Source organism: Podarcis gaigeae (genome assembly GCF_964106915.1).
Source record: "Podarcis gaigeae genome assembly, chromosome: 2".
Taxonomy (NCBI): Eukaryota; Metazoa; Chordata; class Lepidosauria; order Squamata; family Lacertidae; genus Podarcis; species Podarcis gaigeae.
In genome coordinates this window covers 122,518,004-122,532,494 of record NC_139679.1, presented here as the reverse complement: position 1 = coordinate 122,532,494, position 14,491 = coordinate 122,518,004, and the positions used below count along the sequence as shown (strand labels likewise).

At 42.6% G+C, this 14,491-nt stretch overlaps 1 protein-coding gene and 1 long non-coding RNA gene across 2 annotated transcripts in view; one reads left to right on the top strand and one right to left on the bottom strand.

Annotated features, from left to right (window-relative positions):
* The window catches only part of LOC310837761 (uncharacterized protein), a 166,720-nt gene that overhangs the window by 105,965 nt on the left and 46,264 nt on the right, over positions 1 to 14,491 (top strand). The window lies entirely within an intron of this gene.
* LOC310838194 lies at positions 2,800 to 6,549 on the bottom strand. The gene is made up of 3 exons (XR_014560784.1): positions 6,423 to 6,549; positions 4,067 to 4,193; positions 2,800 to 2,921 (listed from the first exon to the last, which is right to left on the bottom strand). It is a non-coding gene; the product is annotated as an uncharacterized lncRNA (long non-coding RNA).

The window sequence follows — 14,491 nt, the reverse complement described above, 5'->3', positions numbered from 1 at the left end:
TCACATTCTTAGCAGTCATATTAACCCCCATATATTTCACTTTCTTAACTAATGTTAATCCAGTCTCCTTCTGAAACCTCTCTTTCTCAATCTCTGTTAGATTTTTCTCTAACACCTTAGTTTTCATCTTATTCAGCTTAAATCCCGCAACCCGACCAAATTCTTGAATTAACTGCAATACTCTTTTAGTACTGGATTCTGGCTCCTGTAATGTCAAGACTAAGTCATCAGCGAATGCTTTCAATTTATACTGTTTAGCTCCGACCTGTATACCTTTAACCAATTGGTCCTTTCTAATTATATTGAGCAGAACCTCCAGGACCGAGATAAAAAGCAATGGGGAGATTGGGCAGCCCTGTCGTGTTCCTTTAAACTCTTCTGTAACTACATTATTCACAATTAATTTAGCTTTTTGTTCTGAGTAAATTGCACCTATACTGTTTTCAAATCCTTGGCCTACCCCCATTCCCTGTAAATTTTTCTTCATAAAGCTCCAAGAAATGTTGTCAAAGGCTTTCTCCGCATCCACAAATATCAAAACTAATTAAAATGCTTTCCGCATTACAAGCACCTAAATATTTTTCCTCTTGATTCGCTTATGCAAAATGAGTTGTGAAATCTGACCAAATCTTTTCCCACATTCCTAGCATAATATGGTTTATCCCATGTGAGTTATTTTATGAGAAGTAAGCATAGATCCATGTGCAAATCTCTTTCCACACTCCAAACATTTATATGGTTTCTCCCCTGTGTGAATTCTTTGATGAGATCTAAGGCTTGTGCTGTGACTGAAGTTCTTTCCACACTCAAAACAGGTATATGGTTTCACCCCTGTGTGAATTCTTTGATGAGATTCAAGGCTTGAGCTTTGAGTGAAGCTCTTTCCACACTCAAAACATGCATACGGTTTTTCACCTTTGTGAGTTTTTTGATGTAATGTAAGGCTTGTACCCTGGCTGAAGCTCTTTCCACACTCAAAGCACTTATAGGGCTTCTCTCCTGTATGGATTCTGCGATGGCAAACAAGGTATGTGCAGTTACTAAAGCTCTTTCCACATGTCACACATTTATATGGTTTTTCCCCTGTATGGATTCGCTCATGCACAGTAAGGTGTGAACTCTGACTGAAGCTCTTCCCACACTCAAAGCATTTATACGGCTTCTCACCAGTGTGAGTTCTCTTATGTGAACTAAGGTGTGAACTCTGGCTGAAGCACTTTCCACATTCCAAGCATTTATATGGTTTCTCCCCTGTGTGGGTTCTCTTATGTGTAGTAAGGCTAACACTGTGAGCAAAGCTTCTTCCGCACTCCGAACATTTATAAGATTTCTCCCCAGTGTGAATTCTTTGATGCGATGTAAGACTTGAGCCGTGAGCAAAGCTCATTCCGCACTCCATACATTTATATGGCTTCTCCCCTGTGTGGATTTTTTGATGCATTGCAAGGCTTGAGCTTTGACAGAAGGTCTTTCCACAGTCAAAACAGGTATACGGTTTCTCCCCTGTGTGAATTTTTTGATGATATACAAGGCCTGAGCTGCTAGTGAAGGCCTTTCCACACTCTAGACATTCATATGGTTTCTTCCCTGTGTGAATGTTTTGATGTACTATAAGCTGTGAGCGGCGAAAGAAGCCTTTTTCACATTCCAAGCATTTATAGGGTTTCCCCGGCCTGTGAATTTCATAATGTCTACTGCAGGAGCTGCTACGATGAAAGCCCTTTCCACACTCCGAGCATATGAACGGTTTTTCTCCTGTGTGGATTCGCTCGTGTTCAGTAAGTTGTGAATGCTTACGGAACCTTTGTGAGTTTTTTGATGTAATGTAAGGCTTGTACCCTGGCTGAAGCTCTTTCCACACTCAAAGCACTTATAGGGCTTCTCTCCTGTATGGATTCTGCGATGGCAAACAAGGTATGTGCAGTTACTAAAGCTCTTTCCACATGTCACACATTTATATGGTTTTTCCCCTGTATGGATTCGCTCATGCACAGTAAGGTGTGAACTCTGACTGAAGCTCTTCCCACACTCAAAGCATTTATACGGCTTCTCCCCAGTGTGAGTTCTCTTATGTGAACTAAGGTGTGAACTCTGGCTGAAGCACTTTCCACATTCCAAGCATTTATATGGTTTCTCCCCTGTGTGGGTTCTCTTATGTGTAGTAAGGCTAACACTGTGAGCAAAGCTTCTTCCGCACTCCGAACATTTATAAGATTTCTCCCCAGTGTGAATTCTTTGATGCGATGTAAGACTTGAGCCGTGAGCAAAGCTCATTCCGCACTCCATACATTTATATGGCTTCTCCCCTGTGTGGATTTTTTGATGCATTGCAAGGCTTGAGCTTTGACAGAAGGTCTTTCCACAGTCAAAACAGGTATACGGTTTCTCCCCTGTGTGAATTTTTTGATGATATACAAGGCCTGAGCTGCTAGTTAAGGCCTTTCCACACTCTAGACATTCATATGGTTTCTTCCCTGTGTGAATGTTTTGATGTACTATAAGCTGTGAGCGGCGAAAGAAGCCTTTTCCACATTCCAAGCATTTATAGGGTTTCCCCGGCCTGTGAATTTCATAATGTCTACTGCAGGAGCTGCTACGATGAAAGCCCTTTCCACACTCCGAGCATATGAACGGTTTTTCTCCTGTGTGGATTCGCTCGTGTTCAGTAAGTTGTGAATGCTTACGGAAGCTCTTTGCACACTCCAAGCATTTGTGTGCTTTCTCCTCCGTGTGGATTCTGCAATGTGAGTTGAGGGCAGATTTGCTTCTGAACGCTTTGCCACACGATGGGCACTGGCGGTCTTTCTCCTGGACTGGGATTCGCTGGCTGTCATCAGGCTGTGTAAGAATGCCTTTATCGTGCCCGGTTGCTTCTGATGAGACCAGGGAACAATGAATGTCCTGTCCACCGCCTGCAGAAACTAAGAGAGGATCCAAATTAAGAGTGTAATCCCCACTACAATCCCAGCAAGGCTTGGAAGCCCCTCGCGGCTGGTTGCTGCAAAATGCAACTGTGTGCCTTGCTGAGAAGGAGTCTTTTCAGTCCCTCATCCCCCAATGGCGGCAGCTGCCAGCCAGCCTCCAGGCCCCCATCAAGGTGTTCCCCTTTGCGCTGCTGTTTTACGTTTATTATGCTCTTATTAGTATGCTTGAGGAGCAAGAGCGCCTTTGCCATTATCAGACAGACGGCACTGGCCCATACTGACCAGCGATGTTTCCCTCACCCAACAAAGCCTTTTTGGTGGCAGCTGAGACAGTCATGAGTTCGTGGCTCTTTTGCAAACCAAGCCTGAGAGCAGGGCAAGTCACAGCGAGCTGCCTTTATACATCAGCAGGCCAGAAATGGACCAGAGCTGAAGGCCACCCCAAGGCCAAATTCCTAACATTGTTCTTTAGTTCTAATTTGCCAACATCTTCAGGGGGACAAAGCAAAGGAAGGGTTTTTTATTATGTCAAACTCTCCCCGGTGGCATCTTTCTCTCTTCCTGTTGCTAATAAACACATTATAATATTATTTCCAGAATGCCTATTAATTGTGAGATGATTGTGGGCCTTTGATATGTTCCATTGAGTGGGGGGTGGGACTGATTCAACATCCCAGCTAAGCTCCTACAAAGAAAGCTTGCAGGAGAGATGCTGTGAGCTGTGGAAACGGACACAGATTCTCACCCCAATGGGTCAAACCAATCCTGGATGAATCATAAAATTGTAGAGTTGGAAGGGACCATGAGGGCCATCTACTCGAACCCCCTTCAAAGCAGCGATCTTTCGTCCAAGGTGGGGCTACCAACTAGGCTGTGGGAGCCTCCCCATGTGTGGAGCTCCCACTCGCAGTTTCCATGCTAAAAGTGGGGTGTCTTCCTCCTGACCCCCACCAGAGAAAAAAGGAGTCATGCCTAAAAGAAGATCTTCTTCACACCACCATTAAAAACATTCCTTTCCTGCCTATCTTTAATCTCTGCCAGCCAGGAGCTCTGGCCCTGCAGCCTTCCTCGTTTTCTTGCAAGGGGAGCTTCCTCAGTCCCAGCATCCCTCCACGTCCCCCTTTCCATTCCCTGCAACTCACCAGATGTCTCTGAGGGTCCTGGGAGGGAACATTCAAAGGTTGTGGGGAGGGATGCAGGAGACAGCCGGACCATGTCAACCGTCCATCTTCCTCCTTCCATCCTCTCTTGGATTGTAAATCTCAGAAACTGCAGGTTCGAGGGAGGAAGGGAGGGAGAAGAAGAAGAAGAGGAGTTTGGATTTGATATCCCGCTTTATCACTACCCAAAGGAATCTCAAAGCGGCTAACATTCTCCTTTCCCTTCCTCCCCCACAACAAACACTCTGTGAGGTGAGTGGGGCTGAGAGACTTCAGAGAAGTGTGACTAGCCCAAGGTCACCCAGCAGCTGCATGTGGAGGAGCGGAGACGCGAACCCGGTTCCCCAGATTACAAGTCTACCGCTCTTAACCACTACACCACACTGGAGATAGAAACAAAGGCAGCCTCAGAGGGCCTGCAGGTATTTTCCCACCCATCGTATTTTCCTGGTGAAAGATAAGCCTGCCTAGGTTTGCAGCTCCCACTTACAGCCTCCATGATAAAAGAGGAGAGTCCCCACTCCTGAACCCCACCATGTGAGGAAAGTGGAGTCACGCCTGAAAGAAGATCTTCTACCCACCATCATTAAAAACATCCCTTTTTTGGCTTCCTTTCCTCTCTGCCAGCCTGGAGCTGTGACAGGGCTGACCCCCCCCCACTTCCTCCCCCCCCCCCAGCCCCACTTTAAGGGAAGGGGCTGTAGCTCAAGGGCGGAGCATCTCCTCAGCAGAAAGCCCCCGATCCAAGACCCCCCCCTTTGGTCTAATCCTGCCCTCTCTACTCGACTCCTTTCTTTCCAAAACATCCATGCCTCCCTCCTCCTCTTCCCAGAGCCATCCCGCCCCTTTCCTTTGGGGGGGGGTTCCTACCCCACCCTACAACTCCCTCCCCCCCCGCCTCGCCTTCTTGCCTTGCTCTCCTCCTGGGGCGGCCCTGCAGCCCTCGAGGTCCTTTGCTCTTTCGGGGCTCAATTGTGGGGTGCAACCCCATGCATGCTCCTCTCCCGGAGGGCTTCTCTCCTGCAAAGGAGCTGCTCTGGCACAGGAGCCCCCTCCCCCCAAATATATATATATATATATCCCTCTTTTCCTACCTTGCAGAAGGCACTGTCATCCCTCGCAGCTGCTCAAATGTAACAAACGTAGGAGGAAGTGACGCTTCCCCTCTCCCCCAGGAAGTCCTCTCTAGCAATGTAATCGCTGCCTTTAACCCTTGAAGAGCCAGTGTCCCCCTTCACCCCCCCCCACCCCAAACTGTAAGGTGCTGGGGACATTGCGGATTCTGCTTCTTTGTACCCCATAAAGTAGGGTTGCTACCTTTCCTCTGGCGAAATACAGGGCGGTTGGGGGGTGATTCCTCCCACCCCCCAATGTGTTGCTGAACCGACTTCCAAGCAATCCATTGCAATCTGTCGCAGCCCCATCTTGCATTTCTCTCCCATCATCATCCTTCCAACAATTTCCTCCATCTCCTCTCCAACCATTTCATTTGTTCAACAGAACTTTCCCTCCGGTTGACAGAAGCGATTCCTTGGATCCCAGCTTGGAGTGTAGAATGACTTTCCCCAGTCTTCAGGTTAAATATGCTATAAAGGCTGTCAATTTAGCGTGCTTCCTAACCAAGTTGGATTTGTGAAAGTTTTATTTATGGCTGAGTAATACATGCACTTTATTGGTAACTGTTGGGCTGATTATAATTATTTTCTCGCCTAATCTTGTTTTCAGATTATATATAGGTTCTTAAATTGCATTTCTGTTCTATTCAAAACAATAGCTCAGCTCTTGCAGAGTTTCTATCACATGTATGCTTTTATTTAAAAGAAATGTTTCCATTTTATTTACTGCTTTCCAATCCAGCTCAGCCCCTGGCCTCTCAAGATCTTCCCTCCAAAACTTGGGAGGGGCTCCTCTCCACTCCCACCGGTTGCCCCCCACGGCTTTTCTCACCTCTGCAGGTTTGCCAGCTATGCCCCCTTCGGGACAGAGGTGACTTGGCAACTGAACTCCAGGCTCTGGCAAATTCCAGGCTCAATAATCGCAATTTCTTCTACAGTGGTACCTCAGGTTAAGTACTTAATGCATTCCAGACATCCGTTCTTAACCTTAACCTGAAACTGTTCTTAACCTGAAGCTCCACTTTAGCTAATGGGGCCTCCCGCTGCTGCTGCAACACGATTTCTGTTCTCATCCTGAAACAAAGTTCTTAACCCGAGGTACTATTTCTGGGTTAGCGGCAGTGGCGTAGCGTGGGGGGTGCAGGGGGGCCCGGCCGCACCGGGTGCAACACCTGGGGGTTAGGGGGCGCAAATCCACGGATTAGGGGGTGCAAATTACTTACCTTGCCCTGGGTGCTGACAACCCACGCTACGCCACTGGTTAGCGGAGTCTGTAACCTGAAGCGTCTGTAACCCGAGGTGCCACTGTATATGGGCCTTCCCTGAAAGATGACTCAGAATCTTCCATTGGTCCAGATAACTGGCTGGGGTTAATTCCAATTCTGGTATAAATCCAGAGACCTTGTTAATCCACTTGAACCACATACGGCTTCTGAGTAAATGGTGAATGTCATATCAGCAGATTCCTTGAGACCACAAGCCATTCCTTCAGATACACTTTCCTCCCCTCCTTTCTCTCTCCCCATATTCACACACAGGTACACAGGGATTGTTTATTGTGAATTTATTCCTTAAACTATTAACGTCTATAGTATCTGCATTTTTGTACTTTTTATCATCCTGCATCTAAATATTCAAGATTGAATAAACAACTACAGTGGTACCTCGGGTTAAGAACTTAATTTGTTCTGGAGATCCGTTCTTAACCTGAAACTGTTCTTAACCTGAGGTACCACTTTAGCTAATGGGGCCTCCCGCTGCTGCCACCACACAATTTCTGTTCTCATCCTGAAGCTAAGTTCTTAACCTGAGGTACTATTTCTGAGTTAGCAATGTCTGTAACCTGAAGCGTCTGTAACCTGAGGTACCACTGTATTTTTTTAAAAGGCAGTTTCTCTTTCCAGTCTATTTCTGAAATTCCTTTGTAATAGAACAGCTACTTTGAGATCTTGTATAGAATGTCATGCTGCTGAACTGCAACTTATTACCAAACTTAAAACCATGGAGAGACCTGGTCTGAACAAAGACATTGGATTCTTATCTCATTATACATGACAAAGCCATTTTTCACCTTCTCACCCCTTGCTTTTTCCTGTAAGACCCATTGCAGTCGTTAAGAGTCGTCAACAGGCTCATCACAGCTATCTGCCAATCACCCATTCCCACCACCCTTCTGAGTAATACCCCTCCCCACCTTCTCACTATATAGAAGGGTCTGGTGACTTCTGTTTCAGTGTATCTGAAGAAGTGTGCATGCACATGAAAGCTCATACCTAGAACCAACTTAGTTGGTCTTTAAGGTGCTACTGGAAGGAATTTTTTGTTTTGACTATGGCAGACCAACATGGCTACCTATCTGTACCTTGCATGACTAGAGGTGCGTTAAGATTTTCAAAGTGAAAACACCTAGGAGAACTCAATCTCCCCCTTCCTTTTTTAAAAAAGATAATCCAATATGATTAAGAATATAGCATTTTTACTTATTCTATACAGATAGACAGACAGAAGCGGATGGTGTTAATCTGAATTAGTGGGCCTGCTTGTAACTAACAATATGTTGGAATGTTGCTTCAAGGTGTTGCTTCCTCGTCCAGGGGTTTATAAGCGAGGAATTTTATTATTTCTGAGTATGCATGTGTTTTTGTGCATGTGCATTTATAGGAAACGTGATTATATTCCACCTTTCCAGGGAAAGGGAACTACAACAGCACACATTTAACAGAATGTATTACTCTGACCCCCATAATAATGCTCAAATATCATGCTTTAATCCATCTAGAAGTTACAAGGAAAAGGTGGGACACACCTGGAGGAAAGAAAGGAAATGCATCATTACCAACTACAATCAAATTACCCAACTGCTACTAAACAAAAGCAATGAATACTGGCCCTCTTTCAATAACTGTTTTGCAGGATCTGACCCCAGGTCCATGGAAGGGCACCTTCTCATATTCAAGAGCACCAGCCAGAAACTTGAAGGAATTCAGAAGCAGCACATGATGCTCAGGCCTGTCCCTGTTTTTCCACACAACATGCTTCCTTAGATAAGAGTGTGACCATATTAGGCCATCCTTTGGTCTGTTTTCAGAGACGAGATGAGCAAGAGTGGTGGAGACCGGCACTCCAATAGGCTTCTGAGAGGGGGAAGAGGAAGGGAGTATGGACCTAGATTTGTGGTGGTTTTAGATGGGATACACCCCAGAAGGAAGGAAGGAGCTGGGAAATAGTGGAACAACAGGAGCAAGATAGCAGGTGCTCCAGCCCTGAACAGAGACAGGAGTCTGTTGTGTTAGAAATATCACAGTAGCCAAGTGACACGATGTCTCTAGTATACTGGAGTCCCCTCCTTCCCCTACAACCAGGCGTGCCCTTCGTGTCACAGAGCAGAAAGCCAAACAGAGAGATTCCATTAGCGGCCCCCGTAGACAACAGGAAGGGACTCAAGGCCAGGAAGTAACTGCTGGGGGCAGGAACACACACTCTAGGCAACAGCTCAGGTTTTTGAGGACGTACATTCCATGTTTCTGTGTGTTTTCGTTGATTTAAATGAAAGAAGCGAAAGAAGCTCACAGCACCACTGATTTTTTTTTATAAAGATTTTTTAAAGGTTACAAAAAAATAAGAAGATATAGATAACAATCGAAAAAGGGGAAAAAAAGACAATACATAAAAAAAGCAAACATCATCAAAAAAAGAAAATACAGAAAAAGGAAAAAAAAACAAATCAAACCTTTACATCACATTATTTTCATTCACTTACTTCCTTGACCTCCTCACACCTCCCATTTTTGTATTCTAATTGAATTAAATATTCCAGCAAATCCTTTCCAACTTTGTTTTTAACTTAATAATTTATCTTAATATACTATAATATTGCATTCTCTTCTTTCACCAATTCATTTTTACTTGATTCTTTATATCTTTTCTTCAAGAACCACATAATTTCCCCCCCAACATCTTTCTAACATTCCTTAATTTTACAATATTTCTGAAGATAAACTTTAAATTTCTTCCACTCTGCTTCCACTGACTCTTCTCCTTGCTCTCGGATTGTGCCAGTCATCTCAGCCAGTTCCATAAACTCCATCACCTTCATCTGCCATTCTTCCCGGGTGGGTAGATCTTGTGTTTTCCAATACTTTGCGATGAGCATTTTTATTTATTTTTTTATCATTCTTTTTTATTGGTTATTTCCAAAAAGAATACAAGGTAACACACAAATACAAAAAAATAAAAAATACACAGAAAAAAAAATTAAAAATAATAAACAACAATTATCATTTCCATATCATCCATATAACATAGTCATCTCTTGCGGGACTTCCTTCAGCCTGTCCGTAAATCATTCGAAGCAATAAATAAGGTTACACGTTTCATTACTTATATTGTCATTATGCCGATTCCTAATTCCTGTTTGCTTTGTACAATAACTCTTAGTCTTTCACAGTGCGTCTCTAAATCCCTTTAGCGTTATTTGTCCTTCACTAATACATTCCAGATAATCTACATACTTTTCCCAATCTTTGGTGAACACTTGGTCTCTTATGTATCTTACTTTTCTTGTTAATCTATCCAACTCTGCATAATCCGACAACTTAGATCTCCACTCCTCCACCGTTGGAGTTTCCCGTAGTTTCCACTTCTGGGCTAATACTACCCTTGCTGCCGTAACCGCATAGTATACCAATCTGCGATCTTCCTTTTTTATCTCTTGTCCTAATATCCCTAGAAGGAAGATTTCTGGTTTCTTTATGAACGTGTACTTTAATATCTTCTTCAATTCAGTGTGTACTTTCTCCCAAAATTGTTTCACCCTTCTGCACTCCCACCACATATGGTAGAAGGAGCCCTCTATGTCTTTACATCTCCAGCACTTATTATCCACCTTATACATTTTTGATAATTTCATGGGTGTCAAGTACCACCTATAAAACATCTTCATGACATTTTCCCTTATCGAAGTACACGCCGTAAATTTTACCCCCTCCTTCCAAAGTTTCTCCCAATCCTCAAACTGTATACTATGACCTATATCCCTTGACCAGTGGGTCATCACCGATTTGACTTCCTCATCACCTAAATTCCAGTCCAACAACATCCTGTATATCTTAGATATAATTTTCACTTTATTATTTATTATTTCTGTCTGGAATTTTGAGTCTTTATCAGCATAACCTCTTTCTTTGATATCTTTACTAAGCATCTGATTCACCTGATAGTGATGTAGCCAATCGTAAACATGTTCCTTTATTTGCTCATACGGTTTTAGCTTCCATTTCCCTTCAAGCTTAGTTAGTAGCTGATCATAAGTTGCCCAATTGCTTCTCATATTAATGGTTTTTATACTCATTACTTCGAGAGGTGAAAGCCAATGTGGTGTTTTCGGCTCTAACAGATTTTGATACCTTTCCCAGACTTCGATTAGCGGCCCTCTAAAAATGTGATTTGCAAACCCCTTGTGCACTTTCCTTTTGTTCTTCCATAAATACGCGTGCCAGCCGAATCTATTATCGAAGCCCTCTAAGTCGAGCAGCTCCGTATTCACCAATTTTACCCATTCTTTTATCCAACATAGGCATGATGCCTCATAGTACAGTTTCAGATCCGGCAGGGCAAAGCCCCCTCTTTCCTTTACATCTGTCAGTAATTTGAACTGAATTCTGGGTTTTTTGCCCTGCCATATGAATCTTGAGACTATCCTTTGCCATTCCTTAAAGATTCGACTCCCTTTAATTATAGGGATGGTCTGGAATAGAAACATCAACCTTGAAAAAACATTCATCTTGATTACATTAATCCTTCCCCAGAATGACAATTTTAGCCCTCCCCATTTCTCTAAATCTTTCTTTATTTCCCTCCACATCGGCTCGTAGTTATTTTTGAATAAATCTATATTTTTGGGTGTTAACCAGATGCCGAGATATTTGACTTTTTTGACCATCTCTATCTGCGATTGTTGTTGGATTGTTTCAATTATCTTTGGGTCCACGTTTTTTCCTATCATTTTCGTTTTTGTCTTATTTAATTTAAATCCTGCCACTTCACCAAATTGTTCTATTTCCTTTAATATTTCCCCCTTTGCGATGAGCATTCTTGCTGCTGTTGTGGCATACATAAAAAAAGTTCTATCCTCCTTTCGCACCAATTGGCTGACCATGTCCAGGAGAAAGGCCTCTGGTTTCTTCTGGAAGGTATATTTAAATACCTTTTTCATTTCATTATAGATCATCTTCCAAAAGGTCTTAATCTTTGGGCATGTCCACCAAAGGTGAAAGAATGTACCTTCACTCTCTTTACATTTCCAACATTTATTATCGGGCAAGTGGTAAATTTTTGCAAGCTTGACTGGTGTCATGTATCACCTGTAAATCATTTTCATTATATTCTCTCTTAAGGCATTACATGCCGTAAACTTCATACCTGTGGTCCATAACTGTTCCCAGTCAGCCATCATAATGTTATGTCCAACATCTTGTGCCCATTTAATCATTGCAGATTTAACCGTTTCATCCAATGTATTCCATTTCAACAGCAAGTTATACATTCTTGACAAATTCTTAGTTTTAGGGTCTAACAATTCTGTTTCCAATTTTGATTTTTCCACCTGAAAACCAATTTTCTTATCCAAATTATAAGCCTTCCTTATTTGATAATAATGAAGCCAGTCTCGTACTTTGTTTTTTAGTTTGTCAAAGCTCTGCAATTTTAATCTGTTTCCTTCTTGTTCAAAAATTTCCCAATATTTCGGCCAATTTGTCTCCATATTAAGTTTTTTCTGAGCCTTTGCTTCCATTGGTGACAACCACCTTGGAGTTTTATTTTCAAGCAAATCCTTATATCTTATCCAAATACTGAACAGTGCTTTCTTAACAATATGGTTTTTAAACGCTTTATGTGCTTTGACCTTGTCATACCACAGATATGCATGCCACCCAAATACATTAATAAAACCCTCTTAATCCAAAATGTCTGTGTTTTCAAGAAGCAGCCATTCTCTCAGCCAGCAAAAAGCGGCTGATTCATAATAAAGCTTCAAGTCTGGCAGGGCAAACCCCCCTCTTTCTTTAGCGTCAGTTAATATCTTAAATTTTATTCGGGGCTTCTTGCCCTGCCAGACAAATCTAGAAATATCTCTCTGCCACTTCTTGAAACAGCCCATCTTGTCCAAAATTTGCAACGTTTGAAACAAATACAACATCTTTGGCAATACATTCATCTTTATCACAGCAATACGGCCTAGCAATGATAACTTCAAATTTGACCATATCTCTAGATCCTTTTTCACTTCCATCCAACATTTTTCATAGTTATCTTTAAATAAATTCACATTCTTAGCAGTCATATTAACCCCCATATATTTCACTTTCTTAACTAATGTTAATCCAGTCTCCTTCTGAAACCTCTCTTTCTCAATCTCTGTTAGATTTTTCTCTAACACCTTAGTTTTCATCTTATTCAGCTTAAATCCCGCAACCCGACCAAATTCTTGAATTAACTGCAATACTCTTTTAGTACTGGATTCTGGCTCCTGTAATGTCAAGACTAAGTCATCAGCGAATGCTTTCAATTTATACTGTTTAGCTCCGACCTGTATACCTTTAACCAATTGGTCCTTTCTAATTATATTGAGCAGAACCTCCAGGACCGAGATAAAAAGCAATGGGGAGATTGGGCAGCCCTGTCGTGTTCCTTTAAACTCTTCTGTAACTACATTATTCACAATTAATTTAGCTTTTTGTTCTGAGTAAATTGCACCTATACTGTTTTCAAATCCTTGGCCTACCCCCATTCCCTGTAAATTTTTCTTCATAAAGCTCCAAGAAATGTTGTCAAAGGCTTTCTCCGCATCCACAAATATCAAAACTAATTAAAATGCTTTCCGCATTACAAGCACCTAAATATTTTTCCTCTTGATTCGCTTATGCAAAATGAGTTGTGAAATCTGACCAAATCTTTTCCCACATTCCTAGCATAATATGGTTTATCCCATGTGAGTTATTTTATGAGAAGTAAGCATAGATCCATGTGCAAATCTCTTTCCACACTCCAAACATTTATATGGTTTCTCCCCTGTGTGAATTCTTTGATGAGATCTAAGGCTTGTGCTGTGACTGAAGTTCTTTCCACACTCAAAACAGGTATATGGTTTCACCCCTGTGTGAATTCTTTGATGAGATTCAAGGCTTGAGCTTTGAGTGAAGCTCTTTCCACACTCAAAACATGCATACGGTTTTTCACCTTTGTGAGTTTTTTGATGTAATGTAAGGCTTGTACCCTGGCTGAAGCTCTTTCCACACTCAAAGCACTTATAGGGCTTCTCTCCTGTATGGATTCTGCGATGGCAAACAAGGTATGTGCAGTTACTAAAGCTCTTTCCACATGTCACACATTTATATGGTTTTTCCCCTGTATGGATTCGCTCATGCACAGTAAGGTGTGAACTCTGACTGAAGCTCTTCCCACACTCAAAGCATTTATACGGCTTCTCACCAGTGTGAGTTCTCTTATGTGAACTAAGGTGTGAACTCTGGCTGAAGCACTTTCCACATTCCAAGCATTTATATGGTTTCTCCCCTGTGTGGGTTCTCTTATGTGTAGTAAGGCTAACACTGTGAGCAAAGCTTCTTCCGCACTCCGAACATTTATAAGATTTCTCCCCAGTGTGAATTCTTTGATGCGATGTAAGACTTGAGCCGTGAGCAAAGCTCATTCCGCACTCCATACATTTATATGGCTTCTCCCCTGTGTGGATTTTTTGATGCATTGCAAGGCTTGAGCTTTGACAGAAGGTCTTTCCACAGTCAAAACAGGTATACGGTTTCTCCCCTGTGTGAATTTTTTGATGATATACAAGGCCTGAGCTGCTAGTGAAGGCCTTTCCACACTCTAGACATTCATATGGTTTCTTCCCTGTGTGAATGTTTTGATGTACTATAAGCTGTGAGCGGCGAAAGAAGCCTTTTTCACATTCCAAGCATTTATAGGGTTTCCCCGGCCTGTGAATTTCATAATGTCTACTGCAGGAGCTGCTACGATGAAAGCCCTTTCCACACTCCGAGCATATGAACGGTTTTTCTCCTGTGTGGATTCGCTCGTGTTCAGTAAGTTGTGAATGCTTACGGAACCTTTGTGAGTTTTTTGATGTAATGTAAGGCTTGTACCCTGGCTGAAGCTCTTTCCACACTCAAAGCACTTATAGGGCTTCTCTCCTGTATGGATTCTGCGATGGCAAACAAGGTATGTGCAGTTACTAAAGCTCTTTCCACATGTCACACATTTATATGGTTTTTCC